Source organism: Capra hircus, chromosome 26 (genome assembly GCF_001704415.2).
Source record: "Capra hircus breed San Clemente chromosome 26, ASM170441v1, whole genome shotgun sequence".
NCBI lineage: Eukaryota > Metazoa > Chordata > Mammalia > Artiodactyla > Bovidae > Capra > Capra hircus.
The window spans coordinates 2,156,534-2,177,255 of record NC_030833.1 but is presented as its reverse complement, the minus strand read 5'-3'; positions in this window follow the sequence as shown (position 1 = coordinate 2,177,255).

Sequence of the window (20,722 nt, the reverse complement as noted above, 5' to 3'; positions counted from 1 at the left end):
CCCAGGCCAGGGATGCTCTGGACACAGCGGGACCACACGCGCCTGATAGAGGGGACTCTGCCGGCTACAGACGAGCAGCTTAGCCTGAGAATCCTGGCAGTCGGGGAGCTTAACGGCAGCTTCCTCTTCCCTTGGGCTCCCCCACCTTCCCTTCCGCTCTGTGCCCAGGGGTCAGCTGCTGGGCCTCAGTGCCCTTTGCTCTCCGCCCTTCTCCCGGGGGGATGGGGGCAGGACAAGCAGGGGGCGGTGCCCTCTGGGATGACCTCTGCGATGACCTCTAGTATGGTGGCAGGGTCCTGGGGGAGGGGGCAGCGTCCCAGGGGATGGCAGTCGGCGGGGCGGAAGGGTGCCACCCCTCCACCCTCCTCAGCCTCTCCCGAGGCATCAGTCAGGGCTCCGGCCCCCACTCCCCCTGCAGAGGGGCCCGACGCCCAGATCTGGCTCCCTGCTCCTGTCTCTGCTTTCTTACCTTCCGTTTGTTTGCGCCGTTTCTTGGGTAACTGAGTTTACCCGTGAATGTAATGATGGAATCTGTGTTTGTGCATTGTAAATATTGTAACTTTAGAACCGGTTGCATAAAATATGAGAAATGTGTTTATAAGGGAGCTTGTGTATTGCCATAAGAGTTTCATCGAGGGAAAAAGGTTTAAACATTATCATCATGAAAAAAAATGGATTTCATTTCTCCTTATTTACAGTGCACAGTTCATTGTTTTTTTTTTTTTTAAAGGAGAAATGAAAAGAGTCCCTGCTGAAAATTCAGAATGAGTTCAGATCCATTTACCTCTAGAGATGTACCTTGGCCAAAAAGGAAAAACAAAGCGGGTGAATTTGGGGAAGACATCATTGAGAAATCACAGCGTCATTTAAGCTGGTGGTAGGTGAGTAAGGAACAGAATGTTCTCACGTTTGTTTACAGTTCAGGAGGTCAATTCAGACACTTAAGAACTGTTCTTAGGGGTTTCACAGAACCGACTGGTAAAGTGCAGGGCAGGAGCTGCTCTACACGCAGTCGGCGCTCTCACCTCCCGGGTCTGGGCTCCACAGCGAGGCCTGGCTGAGTGCGGCACGCAGACCTGCCCCCGCCCGACCTATAGAAGAGGCGGGGGCTCCGGCCAAAATGACCCGGTGCTGAGAAGTGGGGAGGCCGCGTTCCTGCCTGGCACGTCCGCCCCCTTACTCAGTTACCTCCGACCCGGGGCCACAAGCCGGCAAAGGGTGATGAGAAAATAGCTCCGGCAGAGCATCCGGTGCAGGCTCCTTGCTTCCCCCAAAGCCTCCAGGCCTGTGGGCCCACAGAGCTGAGTGTGCCAGCCTGCGTGCCCTGGCGTCTAGTGTTTTCCCCGGGCAGCAGAGGTTTGGTCGTGACATCAGCTTTTCCCCGGTGATGCCCAGCATCCTCCAAGAAGACACAGGGGTCGCCAAGCACAGGCTCCTGGTCTTTTGAAATATTCCGGGCTGCAGTCTGGTCTCTGCCCTCAGCTCGCTCTCCTGCTCCGTTTAGATCATCCTGGTGCCGCTGTCGGACAAGACAAGCTTCGCGGGAAGGTGATGTCATAGCATCCCTGTTATGTCCCTCTGCATAACTCCTCTGGCGAGGGAGACAAGCCCCTTTTGTTTATTATTCCTAAGTGCATTTTCTTAACAGCTTATTTTCTCGAGCACGTTACTTATTCCTGCTGTGGCTCCTTCCCTGATGAGGGCAGAAATTGCAGGAGGGGAACGCAGGCAATGCCATCCTTCCTTTCTTCCTATTTTGGCTCATATTACAGAGTCCACAGTCCTGAAAGGACGAGAGCAAACATTTTCCAGCTCGAATCCATCAAAGCAATTGCAAACCTCAGTGGGGAACTGGCTCACTGGGGCTTTGTGAGGAGAGGGGCAGGGGTCGTCTCCGACGGACAGGTCCTGTATATCCCTTAATCACAGCATCTTTGCAGCTTGCTTTCTGTCCAAAGCTCCGTGTGATTTGGGGGGAATGAGTGTGAGCCTTATTTAAGGGCAGAACCTCCTTAGGTTGTCAGAGCATGGCCCAGATGCTCACGAGATGGTCTCACCCAGAGGTCGACGCCCCCATGATGGGGGCTGGCCTGGGCTGTGCTGTGCTCAGATGGACCTGTCTCTGCTGGTCAGATCCCTGCCCAGGACACGGCCTGCCATCCATGCCGTTCCAACTCTCGCTGGTGAGCCCCCATCCTGGGGCCACCAGTCAGAGGCCAAACCCAGCAGCTCTGGCTGAGGACCGCCCAGCAGACTTGGCACAGAGGGCCAGGGGCACGGCCCGCCCCCCTCCCCACAGCTCTCCGGGTGCCCGTCCGCCACAGCCTGCTGCCCTTGGCTCCGAATTTCAGGGCAAGGCTGCTTCTACCTGAGACACGCTAAGAAGTCAGGGTCCTTCCAGCCGTGCCGCCTGCCTCCAGGCCTTCCAACAGGCCCTGCCCTGGGCAGTGGTGCGTGCGGCATCCTCCTTTCTGCCTGTCTGGGGGCTGCTGTGCCCACATCCAGTGCCAGATCCCTCAAAGGTCAGAGTCACGTTGGCCGAGGACTCCCCAGCGCAGGGTGTCCGCAAAGACCAGGAATACACTGTGGCATAACTGACTGCTTGATTTTTCAGGAGAAAAATAAAAACATATCTGAATGTCTCTCGGGGCAAGATCAGAGTCCCTGTCTTAGAGTTCAGTGGTTTTTTCCAAATTGCATTTAGGGCGAAAGATGAGTGCTGTGAATGCTCTCAGGGCTGAGGGCTCCTCAGGGTCATCATCTGCCCCCACACTTACCCCATGTGGATTTGCACATTTTGGGTTCACTGTGCTGCCTAAGAGAAACCCCTGACATCGTGGCCACTTAGGCCATCGGGCCACCACGGCGAGAGCGAGGTCGTCAGTGAGTGCAAGACACAAGCACCTGCCCCTGACCTGCGCGTGAAGGGTCAGAGCGTGTCCAGGCCTCCGGCCAGGAGGCGGGCGGCTCTGATGAGAGCTCAGGGTCAGGGCCCTGACGTGCACGTGAAGTGTCAGAGCGTGTCCAGGTCTCCATCCAGGAGGCGGGCGGCTCTGATGAGAGCTCAGGGTCAGGGCAGGGTCTGGCGCCTGGTTCTTAGATGCCCCGGTAGCCACTGTCCCATGGGCAGGAGTGGACACACAGCCTCTGCCCAGAAGCGCAGGCTCATCATGGGAGTTTCCTTCCATGCTGTGACCTTGTGGGGTCCTGCCCCCAAATTTGTGGTTCAGTTGCTCAGTCATGTCCGGCTCTTTGCAACCCCAAGGACTGCAGCACGCCAGGCCTCCCTGTCCTTCACTGTTTCCTGCAGTTTGCTCAAATTCATGTCCATTGAGTTGGGGATGCCATCCGATCATCTCATTCTCTGTTGTCCCCTTCTCCTCCTGCCCCCAATCCCTCCCAGCATCAGGGTCTTTTCCAATGAGTCAGTTCTTTGCATCAGGTGGCCAAAGTATTGGAGTTTCAGCTTCAGCATCAGTCCTTCCAATGAATATTCAGGACTGATTTCCTTTAGGATGGACTGGTTGGATCTCCTTGCAGTCCAAGGGACTCTCAAGAGTCTTCTCCAGCACCACAGTTCAAAAGCATCAATTCTTTGGTGCTCAGCTTTCTTTATAGTCCAACTCTCACATCCATCCATGACCACTGGGAAAACCATGGCCTTGACCAGACGGACCTTTCGCATGGCCTTTTGCATGACCTTGACTAGACAACCTTTCACCTGGCCTTTCGCGTGGCCTTTTGTGTGACCTTTCACGTGACCTTTTGCATGACCTTTCGCACGATACAGTGTGTAAGGCACATCTGCCTGGTCCTTGGATGCCCCAGTGTCCACCATCCAAAAGGCTTGAGTGGACACACATGCTCCACCCAGAAACTGTGGACATGGAAGGCCCATCGTGGGACTTTCCTTCCTGACTGTGACCTGGGGAGAGCTCCTGCCTCCCCAGATGCCCCTGTAACTAACGCAGCCTGCACCCCAACCCCTGGGTGGCGTCTGCACAGCAGCTTCCTGTGGCTGTCCTAACAGGGCACCCCAAGCTGCAGGGCTGCGGGCAGCAGCAGGTCCTCCTCTTGTAGCTCTGAGGCCAGAAGCCCGAAACCCACGTGTCTGTGTGGAGCTGAGCTCTGCAGGGATCCCTGCGGCTCGCCAGGCTCCTGCAATAGCTGGGATCCCTGATGTTCTTAGCTCGCAGCCGCACCCTTCTGGTTCCCGCCTCCTTGCCACCCAGCCTTGCCCTCCATGTGTGTCTGCTCCTTCAAAGACATCAGCCTTTGGCTCAGAGTCCCAGGCTAGCCCAGCGCCACCCCGTCTTAGCTGATTGCATCTGCAGGGCTCTGTTTCCAAGTGCCGCACCCTGGGGGCTCAGGCAGACGTGGAGTGGGGGTCACAGTCATCTCAGCGCCTGGGTGATGGGGGCAGGGCCAGGGGTTGGCCTGCAGCTGGCTGAGAGCTCTGTCTCTGCAGGAAGCTGCACATGCGGCTTTGTGCAGCGTTCCCACGCTGGTGACCATCTCCAAGCTCCCAGCCTCTGCTTCAGTGTCGTGTTGTGGCTGGAAGCAGAGAGGGGACACTCTGCTCGAGGAATGGGGCAGCTGTGACAGGAGGTCTCGCTCGCTGGGAGCTGCATCCCGGCACAAGCCATCCTGGGTAAGACTCTTTAGGAATGGGGGGCTCGGGTATGTCTTGGTCCCACTTGCAGCCCACTTTTAGGGGGGCCCCAGATCACCCAGAGCATGTCTGCTGGACAGCGCTCTGCCCACCTGTCCCACCGGGGTTGTGTTTCAGCACCACGGCCACGTTGAGGGCAGAGTCTACCCAGAATCTAGAGAGGGAACTGGGGCTGCGGCCACTGGGGCAGGACTGACTCACACTGACTCGCATCTTCTTTGCATAAACCCTGTCCCTCGGTGATGACAGCTCGGAGTGAATGGATTGTGGGTCAGCAGCCGTGGAGCCCGGTTGACTCTGAGTCATGTTCTCTGAGGTCCTCTTATTATGGGGTTAAGCGTGGTTGGGGGGGTCCCTCTAAGATGTCAGCCCTGAGGGCCGACAGGAGGGGCCACGGGGTCCCCAGCCTGTGTGGCAGTGGAACGGGAGACAGAAGCCACCTTCTCGAGCACTGCCTGGCTCTGTGCCCGCTGCCTGGGGGCCAGGCCCTTGGGGCTCAAGGCTGTGCTTTCTGGGCACCACGCTCACTCTCTGGACAGAGCAGAAGCAAAGCTGGACCCAAACCCAGGTGCACCCTGGGCATGTCAGGTCAGAGCCCGGGGGAAATGTGAAGGGACACCCAGGGCTGGTGAGGAGTCCACTTGGGGAGGAAGCAGGGACTCAGCGGGTGCAGGGAGGCGGAGGGGCTGGGCCATGAGCAGCCTTGACAGCCAGCAGGCCTCCCGTGCCGCCTCCGTGGGGCGTGTCTCGGACACAACACGCACTCCCCAGGGCTCAGGCCCCGCGCCGAGCAGGGACTCGCCTTCTTTTGGGGAGAGACTTCTCCAGGGAAGGAGGTGATGGGAAGGCATTGGAGTGGCCCTGGGACGGTATCCAGGCCACAGGACCAGGCAGGGTAGAGCCGTCAGGGAGCAGCTGACCTTGTTAAGGCATCAGACCCACCGGAGGAGGGGGAGTCTGAGAGTGACGGCTGATCCTCAGAGATGGGGGCTGAGTAGCCAGGGTGAGGCTGGCGTCACCCCCAGATGGTAGGGTCTGTGCCTGGAGTGGTCCTCAGCCCACCAATCCACTAGGACAGTCAGAAGCCCGACATCCTGGGACCCTTGGCCAAAGCTCTGCAGGGCAGAAGGCAAGCATGAGACCAGCCCAGCCTCCTCCAGGGGCCTGCATTCCCGGGGTCAAGGCACAGTCAGATACAGAAAAGCGGCTTCTGTCTAAACGAGCTTCTAGACCACGGCAGTGACTCAGCTGATGGTGAGATGTAGCTTCCCAGACCTGCTGGGCGGGATCCAAACCTCTCAGAGGGCCTCTAAGCCTGCACTCATGAGCAGCCCCCGGAGACAGGGGCCCAGAGCTGGGCTGATGGTGACCCCTGCCTTTGCGCTCAGGGGGCGTCCCCCTTGGGTCCAGCTGCAGGGCGCTCTCTGGTGCCCAGCTATTATACCAATGCCCCAGAGGATGCAGTCTTCCCGTGGGCTGAGAAGGCTTTGCCCACTGTGATCCAGACCCCAGAACAGCGCCAGCCACACGAGTAGGATTCAGAGAATGTGCTGAGTGCCTGAGACCTGAGTCTTTAGGAACGTCCAGCGTTTATACCCTTAATTTGGGGGAGAGTTGCTTCTGCTTTGAAATCTTTGAGAAATAACAATTAATCCCATTAGCTCTGGCACAAAGCTGCCCTTCCCTGGCTGCGAGCCCCACCTGGAGTCTTTAGTCTCCCGCCCATGGCTCCCGGGGACTTGGACCACCCCCTTCTCCCTCTGAAGTCTTCATAACTCAGCGATGTCAGACATGGCCCTGAGCGGGCGGGGTGTGTGGATTCTAGAGCAGAAACAGAAAGCTGCTGCCCAGAGGGCGGATGTGACAAGGGCGTGTCGTGGACCAGGGTGGCTGGCAGGTGCTTTCCCAACAGTTAGGCTTCTGCAAAGATCCACAAGGTCACGCTGCCACTGAAATTAACAGGAGTATCATCAGGGATGCCTGAGAGGCCATGGGGCAGGTGTGTGGGATGCAGACAGCCCCCAGTTAGCTGAAGGGTCCAAGGAAGGGCAGAGAAGAGATGCTGGGGAAAGGCGAGCTGCAGAGAAAATGAGGCTCAGGGGCTCTGACAGTGAGGCTGCCCTGCTCGAGCTCAGGCTGGAGGAAGGTGCTGGGGAGCAGCACCCTGGTGCCCCCATCTCACATCCCCTGCTGTCCCTGCCCCTTTGGCAGAACCCTGACTGGGATCAGAGGGCATCTACGGGCACAGGGCAGGGTGGCTGGAGTGGGTAAACAGAAAACAAACCTCACGAGTGTTTCATTTTATGAGTTTCATTTGGTTCCACACCTTCAGAAGACCGAGTCTTTCCTGTCATTTTCCGGGTGTGTACCAAAACCGTCCAGATGATCTTTCTGGAACAGACTCAAAAATGTCTATTGTTCCTACTGAAACTTGTTCCTTTTAGATTCAGCATCTCCGTCCCAGGGGCATCGATTCCTTTCAAAGCCACGGAAGCAGGGCTCGGGGACCTCAGGCCATTGATTAGTGGCCCTGCAGAGGTTTCTTTTCCCCAAACAGTAAGCTGCACAATAAGCTTCTGTGACGAGATGCCTTCGAGCACAGCCCAGCTCGCTCTGAACGCAGTGGTGCTCTGGCCTCAGCTTCATCCCATTTTCTATCATGGCGCCACACACGGCAGGCTGATTGCCGATCGCTCGTGTTACTAATGTCGAATTGCAGCTATGGGTAGAAAAAGACTCGTCTGTCAGCTTTCTCTTGCCTGGAGATAGAGAGACAGGGAGAAAGGGAGTGAGGTGGAGAGAGCCGTGAAGTTCTGCCCCCAGAGGCTGCCGAACGCGGCTCCAGGTCCTTGCACAGATTAAAAATCTCTGTTCCGGTGACTCTAGGCTGCGAGCATTCACAGTGAATTTTTCCAGCAAAAATATACGACACAAACATCCTGATGCAGATGTCTTCCTGAGGAGGCTTGGGCTTAGCTGCCTGGGAAATTAGGACTTCCAGGAACCCACTTTCTTTAGTCCGGAACATCGTACGTGGGTCGGGCAATGGACCAGGCATGGGGACGTCTGTGATATAGCATGCTGGCGAGGGGATGATGAGTCTTTCTGTATTCACTGCACATGCCCCAGACTTGATGTTACAGATGAGCCAGGATGAGGACTCCTGGAGTCCCTGGGGGTCCCAGCACCGATGGAGGGGGTTGTCGCTTGTAAGTCAGAGTCTCTGCATGATGGCGGTTCTTTTTACAGAAGGTGTTTCTGACATCAAATGAGGTCTCTGTTCAGAGTTCAACAGCAGGATAGTGGGTGCCTGTAAAATATTGTTATCTTTGATTGGGGTGGGGGCTTCCCCGGTGGCTCAGTGACACAGAATCCACCTGCAGTGCAGGAGGTGCAGGAGACTCAGGCTTGATCCCTGGCTCAGGAGGATCCCCCAGAGGAGCAAACGGCAACTCACTCCAGTGTTCTTGCCTGGGAAATCCATGGACAGAAGAGCCTGACGGGCTGCAGTGCATGGGGTTGCAGAGTCGGACACAGTCAAGCAGGCATGCATGGGGGCTTGCAGGTAGCTCTTCCCCCGTCTGCAATCAGGATGGTGTATCAAGGACAGAGCAGCAGTCTCTTCACGCTGCCAGAACAGAGCAGCACAAACTGGGCTAGTCCTTCCGGGGCCCTGGAGGCCTGCAGCCTGCAGTCAAGGTGTCAGCAGGCTGGCTCCTCCTGGAGGCTCAGAGGCAGAAGAATCTGTTCCGCGCTCCTCTCCCAGGTTCTGCTGGTTTCTGGCGATCCTTCACGACCCTTAGCTTGTAGACACGTCACTCCAGTCTGTGCCTCCATCAACACGTAACCTCTTGTCTGTGTCCAGGTCCTCCTCTTCCCGCAGGAGGCCAGTCATGCTACTGGGGTTGCCCAAAGCCAGGCTGCCTAACTCATCACATCCGCGGAGACCCTCTTACCAAACGAGGTTCCTGTTCACAGGCTCAGGGGATTAGGCCTGAACATATTTTGGGGGGACATTATCCTACCCAGTGCAGCCGTTTAGACTCAGATCCTGGACTCAGACATGGGCCAGGCTCACAGCCTGTTACATGTCCAGGTACTAACTGGAGGGAGGTTTCAAGCTGACGGGCCCTCTTGGCAAGCGTCCACATCACATTTCCTTTAGCTCTGTTCCCTCCTTGAGCCTAGAGGGCTGACAGGGCGAGTGTGCGTTCGTCAGAGAAGCCTGGGTGTGTGAGCACTCTCAGACAGAACCATGGTGTACAGAGAGCAGGAGGTCTTTGTAAAGCGACGTCTCCCGTGGCAGTGGAGGTGGGCCCATCTGAAAGCGGCCCGAAAGCTGGAAATTCAGGCAGGATTTGATGCTGCGCTTCTGAAGATGGGTTCTCCTTCAGGAGCTCTCAGTTTTTATTGTTAAGGCTTTCCTGGGTGGGGTGAAGCCCAGCCCTGTTGTCAAGGCTAATCACCTTTCCTTAGAGTCAATGACTGTTGTGTTAACCTTCTGCAAAATCCCCTGAATAGCACTTAGGTTCATGTTTGGGTAACATAGCTATACTCACATAAAGCCGACCATCACAAGGGTGGACCTGGGTTAACCAGGTTGGTGGGCATAGTGTGCGAAGGCCGGGCAGGAGAAGAAGCAGGAAGTGCCTGGGGCTGCAGACCCAGAGACCCTTGCCCAGGCTCCAAGCCTGCTCCCAGACCCCAAAGCACAGCTGCACATGTGGCCCCTTCATGAGGACGGCCCTTTGGAACTGTCCTTGGGCACAGCTGGGGGACCTGGGCGAGGGCCAGTGGGAGCCTGGGCCCCCAGTGGGGCCTGTGGGCATCTCCAGGCATCTTCCTAGCATCATGGCGGTGCAGTCCTAGGAAGGGGGCAGAGCAGCCTCTGGCTGGAGACATTGCCCAGAAGGACCTGCCAAGGTCCTTCTTTTCCCAGGCCTTCCTTGGGACTTGGCCCGGGGTGCTCACTCCATCTGTGAAAGGGGAATATCTCAACAACCCCTGAAGAGGCTCTTGCGTATGAAGATGAGTACGGCTGGGTTCTTGCCCTAAGGAACATTGCAAAGGAGACAGGGGCTGACCGACAGGCTAGCCCGGCTCATCCTCGGGGCAGGAAGGACGGAGCCCGCCACTGGCTGCCTGCGTGAGGCTCCCTCCTGGGAGGGGCTCTCAGGGGCCTGTCTGCCTGTAAGGAGGAAACTGGGAGCCCTGGGCCCACGTGCGCGTCTCATGGTGTCGGGCGACAGGAGACCAGGGTGCAGTCTGTGCTATTCCTCATGTGGGTGAGAGGGCGAAACAAGCCCACCGTGACCCAAGACTGTGGTCAGTGACCAGGTGAGCAGAGAGGTGGAGAGGGCAGCCTCGGGGGGGTGCCGCCCAGGTGAGACCCTTCCCCAGAGACCCCTGGCTCCTCCCAGGCCTCAGCCACTTCCCGTCTGGTCTTGGCACATGGCCCAAACCACCCTCTCTGGTCTGGACACCTGCCTCGTCCCACCTGGCCCCACCGCCTGCCCCTCTCACTCATCCTCAGCACTGACCCGGGTCTCCCTTGGACTTACTCAGGGAACCGCCTGCCTCCAGCTTGAAGCCCTGCAACGGCTTCCCACCGCCCTAAAGATGGAGAGAGGCCCCCACAGAGCCCCCTGCCCATCCCGCTCACCATGCAGCTTCCCCTTTGACATCCATCGGTCACTTCCTGTCCAGGGCACCTGTCCGCTGCTTCCCGCTCAGCCCTTCCTGCGTACTGTTCCCACCTCCTGGAGCTCACGTCAGCCTTGTTTTCCTCTAAGCACTGACCGATGCGCTTTGGAGTGGGCTCCAGCTCACTCTCCTCTCCTGGCTTCTTTGTTGGGCGTCCTTGAGCTGGTGGCCTGGCTGAGGTCCACGCAGAGCCCTCTCGTACCTCGGTCAGCTCCCGCCTCTCCTGACCCTGCAGTCGGGGGCCTCTCCTGCCTCTGGCTGGCACAGCGCCCACTCCTCCCTGTGGCTCCTGCCGGCAGGGGCATGTGTCCTCGGTGCCCAGGGCAGCTCGGGCCTCTTCGCAGCTGCCCAGGGAAACAGTGGGGCAGACAATGCTGCTGGCGAGCTGGTCCCAGCGGAGCAGTGACTAACGATTAAAGATCCCCGGTCATGGCAGAAGCTTCGGGAGGCCCCACAAAATCGGTTAGAATTACGACTTAATGTATCGATGTTTCTGAATAAACAGACTGTTGGGAAATGTCGAGCACACATCACGAGCACAGGGAAAATCCAGAGTCTGTTCCTATTTGGGCGTGTAGACACAAGCAGGTCGGAGCATCCGACGTCAGGTTCCTGCTGAGAGGCCGAGGGCAGAAGGGGGTGTGGGGTGGACACGCTGCGGCCTGGGCGCTGCCATCTGCTGCCCTGCCCGGGATCCTGGCTGCATGACCGCTGACAGCCCAGCGTCTTCTGTGGACGCCCCAGGACTCACCGCACCAACACACATCTCACCGCTGTGACCCGAAAGACACTCAAGAGGTATTTTTCCGGTTTGACAACCATCTTGAAAAAACGGCATGCCATTACCGGCATTGAGCTACAAAGAAAGAAATCTTTCTAAGCATCATTGATGATAATGTGAACATTTCACTGAGCTGTGCTAGAGCCAAGACCATCATCTCCCTCGGAAACGAGCCCACGGAGTTGCCACTCAAAAAGCGATCAGCGAGCGTGCTGCCCAGGGAAGCAGGTTACAGGGGCTGTGAAGTAATAAAAAAAAGGTGTGCTTTTCCCTGGATTTTGTCACATCGGTGGCCTTCCCAGCACTTGGAAATTTAGTGTGCTGTGATTTCTGTTCCCTGACTGCCCTGTTTAGTATTTTTTTTTCTTAAAGAGCCTGCTCAGCGCCAGGCCCGAGCCCTCTGTGTGTCCCTGTCTGCTGCTTCTCCAGGGTGAGCGAGCCTTCCGTGTGCAGAGGGCTCCCCGTCCAGACAGCCCATCACTCACAGTCAGCGCTCGCCTGCTCTGCTTGAACCGCGCCAGTAATTCATCATCCCTCAAATCCCACAGGGCCCCGGGACCCCGTTCCTCTGCCCTGCGCTCTCAGGCTCTGGAGGAGGCCTGAGGGGCTCTGAGGCAGGCTGGGACCTGCCTCTCACCCACGTGCCCACTCCCACCTGCCTGGGAAAGGCTGGTACACGGGTGGTTTGAGTCATCTGGCCAACCACCCCGACTCACCTTCCCCTCCCCTGCTACCCCACTTCTCTGCTGGCACCTGGGAGGGTCTGGATCTCAGCCAGGAGTGGAAGACAGGCCTTCGGCTGGGGCCCTTCTCTCTCGGAGAAGTCTGCTCATCCCAGTGTCTTCTGCCCTGTGACCTCCCACCTCGTGGTCTTCATTTCCTTGTGAATCAGCTCTGCACTCCCAGCCACCCCTGCGTGATGCACAGAACTGTGATGCAACAGGACCCCAGAGGTGCCGTCTGCGGACACTCCCTGCTCAGGACACGCTTCCGAGTGTTCGGCGCCCGGGCACCCGCCCCCTGTCCTGGGAGCCTGTGGCCCCTCCCGGCCCTTAGCAGAGAGTGTGGGGGCAGTACCAAGGTTGGGAGACCCACCTTCAGGCTGAGAATTTGCCCTCAGCCGCGGGAAGGACCAGATTCCCCGGCCTGGTGAATCTCTCTCTCCCTTAAAGTGAAGTGGCTCAGTCGTGTCCGGCTGTTTGCGATCCTGTGGACTGTGGCCTGCCAGGCTCCGCCATCCATGGAATTTTCCAGGCAAGAGTACTGGAGTCAGTTGCCATTTCCTTAAACACAGAGATAAAAACGCTTCCTTGTGGACCGCTGTCACAACACAGGAGGTGAGGCTGGGAAGCACAAGGCCCAGGGCCTGCTGGTGCCCGTTCAGCCTCTGGAGCAGCCGGTTCTGGCCCTGGAAGGTGCCCGGGCACGTCCACACCCGCTTTGACTGGCCAGGACGGGATTGGTGGGATCGGCGGGGGGTGAGGTCAGAAATCTCTAGCCCAGGCTTCACTCCAGCAGTCGCTGAGTTCAGGGAAATTAAAGCTCGTGTAGGTGAAGGTGTTTCAGAGAGACCCAGAGGCCTTCAGCGGCACCCGCGACCCCTCGGCGAGCTTTCCAGGGCGGAGGGCGGCCCTGGGGTACAGGGAGGGGTGGAAGGAGGCGGCCCTGCTGAGAGCTGCAGCCCCTGGGCGCGGGGACCCCGGCGGCCGGGGTGCAGGGTGCTGTGACCCCCGCGGCCACAGGCTGCCCGGTCCTCGGGCAGAGGACAGACAGGCGGGCCGGCCCGGGGTGTGCTGGGGCCTGCTCACGTGTCCTAACTCTGCGCTCACGGCCAGCCGGTTGTAACAGGAAGTCAGCCTCCCCTGGAGCGTTGACACCATAGCTGTTGGCAAACCCTGAAAGTCTGCTTCCCCGACACCCACCCCAGCTGCTGGCAGACACTGACCAGCACAAGGCTGGGCAGCACCCACCCCGCCCAGCCCTGCCCGGCGAGGCTGACCACCCTTTCCTCATGGGAAACAGGGGCCTGACGTCCTCACGGTCCTGCTGGCCCCTGCTCATCCTACCTCCGCTCCGTGCTCCCCACCGGAGGCCTCTTCTCCCCCAGGAAGGCGCACACACTCAGACGGGCCCTCCACTCGCGGAGTCGGCATCCTCCGAGGGGCGGGCGGCCTGCCCTGAGCCCCGGGCTGGCCCCGCGGCGGCCCCTCTGTCCTGTGGACAGAGCGGGGACACAGCCGCACATGTGGAAAGGCTGCTGGTGGTCACAGCAGGGGCACAATTTCTTTCTGCTCTGACTGGGGTTTCTTTGTCTTAAAATCTGTGGGCTCCCTGGCCCCAGAACGGGGGATCCCCACCTCTAGTCCTCAGCCTCCATCTCCCAAGAGCTTGGGGTGTGGCTTGTAAGCCTGACCTGTCCCCCTCCTGGGTCTGATCCCACCCTGAGGTTGTGGGCTCCCTCCGGAGTAGTTCAGGTCTGAGCTCTTGGAGTCAGATACCCGCTCCATGCCTCCGTGTGGGGCATTTACAGACATGAACACGTGCAGCGGTGAGCTCCTGCCTCCTCTTCTGCCCCACCCCTGGAGTCATGTCTCTCCTGAGAGGAGAAGGCGGCCCAGGCCCGCCAGCTGGTGTGCAGTGGGGGCCCGCCAACTCAGCCCCTCCCTGGAGCCCAGCCTGCCCATAGTTCCCTCTCATCTCCATGGAGTTCCTGAGGAGTCTGGAAGCCTGGGGGCAGTGAGGGTGGACAGGAAGGCCCAGATCGCTGTTGGTCAGGGCCAGGGCTCAGGCTGGCACTTGAGGAAGGTGAGGAAGACGTGTGGGTCTGCCCTGCTCGCTGGCTCCGGCCTGAGCTGGGTGTGTGCTGCTGGGCGCTGAGGAGTCAGGGGTGGGGGACAATGATGGCTGTGACTGACGGCTTGACTATTGCTCAGGGGAGGCGGCAAGTGGGCACGCCTGGGACGTTTCCTGCCACACGTGGGGACTCTAAGAGCAAAGGGGAGCCAGTGGGACCCCTGTTCTGACTTCTGGAGCCGTCAGGCCTTTGCTCCTGGAGGAATCGGGGAGAAGGGAAGGAGGCCGGCTTTCCCTGCCCGGCAGGCAAGTGTTTACAATGTCGGGACAAGGTGATGGGCGGCCTACGTCATCGCCATTGCCCCAGCCTCCTCTCAGCCCTGGAAGTGATTTACGGAGGTGCTCTGTGGACCTGAGAGCTGACCGTGGCTCCCCGAGCCTCTTGGTGGGTCCACCGTGTGCCCCAGGCCCCTGGCACACAGTGGTGATGCACAGGTGTCCTGAGCTGAAATCCTGGACCTGCCACCATCCGGCTCTTACATCCCCAGCAAGGCGACCACACTGCCTCCGTCGGTCCACCTGCAAATAGGAGAGGGTGATGATGCTGCTGGGACTCCCGAGAGTGTCAGGTGAGCTGCTGCCTGTGGTGCCGGCATATACGTGTGGCCCAAGTGCTGGCTTTGCCCCTCCCAGCACAGCCTGGCCATCCAGGCACCCGGTGCCCGTGGCAGCTCCTGCCCGCCCGAGGATGGCGAGTGTGGAGGCTCAGCCCTCGGAGAGGGTGCTCAGGGAGAATCTAGGGGTGCTCACCCACGGGCCTCACATCTCCGAGGAGGCTGGCTGGAACACGGACACCTTCCAAGGGCTGTAATTCCATTTTCTCACAGGATGCAATCGGGGCGTTAATCTACAAGCTCATCCAAACTTGGCTGCCGCTGCTTTCCGAAAGGGTTCACACCCCAGGCTGTGTCTCCTCCTCCTCCTTCACCTTTTAAATATTTAACCTGAGGAGTGTTGTTCTTGGAGGGTTTGCAGAGGGCTCGTCCAGAATCCAGGTGATGGCTTTCCGGAGGGAGCTGCGGACCTGTGGCCCAGAAACACCTGCCGTGCGAGGGCCGCCCCGACAGCCTCCGCATCCGGAACCTCCCAGACCACTGTCCACTCGGCGTTCCCTCTAACTCGGCTCTCTCTGAAATTAGGTGCACTGTTTAAACAATAACAAATCTGTGTATCAGTGCCTGATATAGAGGGACATCCCTGGCGGCCCAGTGGCTGGCTCCAGGCTCCCGGTGCAGCGGGGCCGGGTTCGATCCTGGGCCCTGGCATTAATGCCACACGCTGTAGCTAACAGCCCATGTGCAAAGCAGTGAGGGTCCCATGTGGGCGACTGAGACCTGGCAGTCCAGTAAACGAATAGTAAACAAGTGCACAGAGAAAGCCATTCTCTCCCGGCAAATGTGAGGCTATGTGAGAGCCACTCACTCAGTGATACACACAGGATGGATGGATGGACTGTATGTGTATCCTTGAACGGATGTGTGTGTGTTAGCCACTCAGTCATGTCTGACTCTTGCGACCCTGTGGACTGTAGCCCACCAGGCTCCGCTGTCCATGGGATTTCCCAGACAAGAATACAGGAGTGGGTTGCCATGCCCTCCTCCAGGGGATCTTCCCAACCCAGGCATCAAACCCAGGTCTCCTGCATTGCAAGTGGATTGTTTACCAGCTGAGCTACCAGGGAAATCCATACACCCATATATGCTGAAAGACATGAGTAAATATATGCATATATAATTTTAATATTATATATTGCTTGTATGTCACACTTTAAAACATGTGAACATGTTAAGATAAGGCTGAGCACTGAAGAACTGATGCTTCCAAACTGTGGTGTTGGAGACTCTTGAGAGTCCCTGGGCTGCAAGGAGATCAAAGCAGTCCATCCTAAAGGAAAGCATTCCTGAATATTCATTGGAAGGACTGATGCTGAAGCTAAAGCTCCAATACTTTGGCCAGCTGATGCAAACAACTGACTCATTGGAAAAGACCTTAATGCTGGGGAAAATCGAGGGCAAGAGGAGAAGGGGGACAACAGAGGATGAGATGGTTGGATGGCATCACCAACTCAATGGGCACGAGTTTGAACAAACTCCAGGAGATGGTGGAGGGCAGAGGAGCCTGGTGAGTCCATGGGGCCACAAAGAGTTGGACACGACTTAGCAACTGAACAACAGCAACGAAAATGGTAAGAGTACTAAGACCTATAGCCTTTCTCTGTATTCTGTTCAGCTGCACGTATGAGCTCAGTGCTCTCGTCCGCCCCGTTCTGGGAATAAGATGCAGAGGTGGAGTTGGGTTCACCCACGTGGGGTTTGCATGCTAGTGGGAAGGTAACCACCACCAAGCCTTAGAAAGCATCACTACAAACAAAGCTGATGGAGGTGATGGAATTCCAGTTGAGCTATTTCAAATCCTGAAAGATGATTCTTGAAAGTGCTGCACTCAATATGTCAGCGAATTTGGAAAACTCAGCAGTGGCCACAGGACTGGAAAAGGTCAGTTTTCGTTCCAATCCCAAAGAAAGGCAATGCCAAAGAATGCTCAAACTACTGCACAATTGCACTCATCTCACACGCTAGTAAAGTAATGTTCAAAATTCTCCAAGCCAGGCTTCAGCAATATGTGAACCATGAACTTCCAGGTGTTCAAGCTGGTTTTAGAAAACCAGGGATCAAATTGCCAACATCTGCTGGATCATTGAAAAAGCAAGAGAGTTCCAGAAAAACATCTATTTATACTTTATTGACTGTGCCAAAGCCTTTGACTGTGTGGATCACAATAAACGGTGGAAAACTCTGAAAGAGATGGGAATACCAGACCACCTGACCTGCCTCTTGAGAAACCTATCTGCACGTCAGGAAGCAAAAGCTAGAACGGGACATGGAACAACAGACTGGTTCCAAATAGGAAAAGGAGTGCATCAAGGCTGTATATTGTCACCCTGCTTATTTAACTTACAATGCAGAATATATCATGAAAACCGTTGGGCTGGAAGAAGCACAAGCTGGAATCAAGATTTCTGAGAGAAATATCAATAACCTCAGATATGTAGATGACACCACCCTTATGGCAGAAAGTGAAGAGGAACTAAAAAGCCTCTTGATGAGAGTGAAAGAGGAGAGTGAAAAAGTGGGCTTAAAGCTCAACATTCAGGAAACTAAGATCATGGCATCTGGTCCCATCGCTTCATGGGAAATAGATGGGGAACCAGTGGAAACAGTGTCAGACTTTATTTTGGGGGTCTCCAAAATCACTGCAGATGGTGACTGCAGCCATGAAATTAAAAGACGCTTACTCCTTGGAAGGAAAGTTATGACTAACCTAGATAGCATATTGAAAAGCAGAGATATTACTTTGCCAACAAAGGTCCATCTAGTCAAGGCTATGGTTTTTCCTGTGGTCATGTATGGTTGTGAGAGTTGTACTGTGAAGAAGGCTGAGCACAGAAGAATTGATGCTTTTGACCTGTGGTGTTGGAGAAGACTCTTGAGAGTACCTTGAACTGCAAGGAGATCCAACCAGTCCATTCTGGAGATCTCCATCCCAGGAGATCAGCCCTGGGATTTCTTTGGAAGGAATGATGCTAAAGCCGAAGCTCCAGTACTTTGGCCACCTCATGCGAAGAGTTGACTCATTGGAAAAGACTCTGATGCTGGGAGGGATTAGGGGCAGGAGGAAAAGGGGACAAAGAGGACAAGATGGCTGGATGGCATCACTGACTTGATGGATGTAAGTCTGAGTGAACTCCGGGAGCTGGTGATGGACAGGGAGGCCTGGCGTGCTGCGATTCATGCAGTTGCAAAGAGTCGGACATGACTGAGCTGAACTGGGAAAGTGACTATAAATGAGTATATCCATGGTGATAGAAAAAGGCCGTCTGTAACCATCAGCAGCTAGAGGCAAGGAAACCGGGTAATAACGATGGGCTCTTTAGGAAACAGGATTTGGGGTGAGGCTGTTGATGGGAAGCTGAGTAATTCCAGCCCGAAAGACACAGAGTAGCCTTTGAAAGGCTGGATAATTGGCAAAACACCTGCTTGTCAACTGCCAAGACGAACGTCCCCACCGTCCAGCCTCCTCGTCCCGGGCTCCCGTTTGCTGGTCTGTGCTCCGCTTGAGGCCCATCTACCCTCAAGGCGCAGTGCAGGGTGTGGGAGATGGGCGCTGACTTCTCCCAGCTGCTCTGTTCTTGGGCTGGTGGGGGGCTTTGCTGCTATTGGAGACAGCAGCCCTGTGACCTGGTCTCTGCCTCCGGCTGTGAAATAAGCTGTTACTCAGGGATGGAGAGACGGGCAGTTTTCCTAGACCTGGTGGTAAAGACCAGGAAGAATGGACTCCTTTCATTCTTCATTTGTTAATTGAATTTTCAGCTGATTTTCAATAGAGGTAAAAAGGGAAAGCACACCATGGTTGTATTCTGAATAGGATTTCATAGTTGGCCTTCAGACTGCAGACTTCAGACTGCAGTGAATCACCAGGAGCCTTGCAAACAGCTGAGGCTCTGGCTTTAAAGGGACCCCTCCAGGCAGGGATGGTGTGTCTGGGGGGCTGGGTGAGCCTGTGGAATGGGCCAGCCTGGGGGTGGGCAGGTTCTGGGCACCCTGGGCTGGTGGCTCTGAGTTCTCTGAGAACAGTCACCCTGCCCAGCATGGATGTGAGACCCTGAGCTGCTGGTGGAGGAAGGGCAGGTGGGGTCCCGCTGGCCATAATGGGAATCCTGGTCTGTGATGCGACTGTCTGCCCTGCGACTAGGGGGCAGAGTGGACCCCCAAACCCATTTCTACTGGGCAGGGTGGCACCTGATCTGGGGGCTGCTGTTTCCACTTGAGCACTGGAAGAAGAGAGGGATCTTATCAGGGGAAAAATGTTCTCCGACATACTAGTTTAAAAGACAAACAACTGGAAAAGATCAGTAAAAACTAAACTAAAATGCAGCGTCTTCTTCCGACTGAACTGTGTATTAAGTACTCGGGACAATGAGCAGAGGGAGCAATTAGGCAAGCGCCGATGGAGAGAGGGAAGGGGACGCATGCAGGGAGCCCCCCAGCGCCTTGTCGTCTGCAGAGCCGGCCTCGAGGCTCCCTCCCAAGCAGAGCCGGGCCAGGCCTGCCCGGGTGTGTCTCTGGCGGTGCTGGGGGCTGGAGAGCGAGGGTCCTGGTCCAGAGCCACAGGCAGCTGGGGGCCCAGCCCCGCCTGGGATGCTCCTCCAAGGCGCAGACCCCCAGAATTCTCCTGGGCCCCCTCTTTCCCCGCTGCTGCCTGGTGACAGGTGGCCAGAGAGGGTCAGGGCGGAGAAAGGCTGTGAGGATGCGGTGCAGGCAGAGTCCTCAGGAAAGGCCCAGGCGCTGCGGAACCTTAACACTGAAGTGAACGAGTCTTCGGCTCTTGAAAGAGCAGAATCTAATTACCTTCTTGTCAGTTTCAGCAGCGGCTGAGGAAGAGAGAGAAGTGAAGCCGATGAGGCACCGGCCGTGGGTGCGTTTGTGGAAAGCTCAATTTTCTGGTTCTTCCTGGGGGTCATATTTCTTTCTTCTCCAGAGTATTTTCACTTACTTCATTTATAATAAATAACCCCTAAGTATGTCCTGTATATTTGCTCACAAGACAGAATCAGAAATCATAGGAAAATAGCACAGAGAAAAATTTTGTCTCCATGAGGGAAAGTATACATTTTTTTTTCCTCAGAAGCATATTGGTGCTCTCATTATCACTTCTGAAATCATCTAAACTTCCTGCAGGCGTTTGCCTAGAGACCCCTGATCCCACATGCTGGTCCTACATACACACACACACACACACACACACACACACATGCACACACCCACGCATATGCACACACCCACGCATATGCACCCCCCCAACGCACACACGTATGTACATACACACACACACACATATGCTTTCCCCCCCACAAACCACTACTACCATCAAAGGTAGAGTTATTTTACAACAAGGAAGATCTTTTTGGTTGTAAGATTACTTTAGTACACTGCTTCGGGAAACTTTCCAATTACTTTATCTAGAGTTCATCAACATCCAGATCTGTGGACGTTGTGGGTGTTGGAAGCCGAGACATTCAGACAGAATCTATTTTGCCCCTTGGGTGCTAACTTTGAGACAGGATGCTCTCTGCACTGGAGAGCGTGAGTCCAAGAGTGAGGCACACATGTTCCAGCAGGCTTGGTGTTTTAATACCGTCCCTAGGGTTTCCTTCCAATATCCATGGGTTCAGAAATAGAAAATGTGGAAATAGGCTAAGAAAAAGAAGCTCCAGACCAGAAGAGCTAACAGACTTTGACTCGCATGTCAGCTTCATGAAAGTGAAGCCTGGAGTCCTGTGTTGGGAAGGATTATGAAGGTGGAAAGTCCATCTGTGGCACTTGTGCACATGGGGGGGTGGGGGATTTGGGCTTATGCGCATGGGTGGGGTGGGGGGGAATGTGTACAGGGGTGGGGGTGGGGGACTGTGTGCAGGGGTGGGGGTGGGGGACTATGTGCAGGGGTGCGGTGGGGGATGGGTTTGTGTGCAGGGGTGGGGGTGGGGGGACTGTGTGCAGGGGTGGGGGTGGGAGATGGGTTCATGTGGAGGGGTGGGGGTGGGGGGCGGGCTGTGTTCAGGGGAGGTGGTGGGGGACTGTGTGCAGGGGTGGGGTGGGGGATGGGTTTGTGTGCAGGGGTGGGGTGGGGAGCGGGCTTGTGTGCAGGGGTGGGGG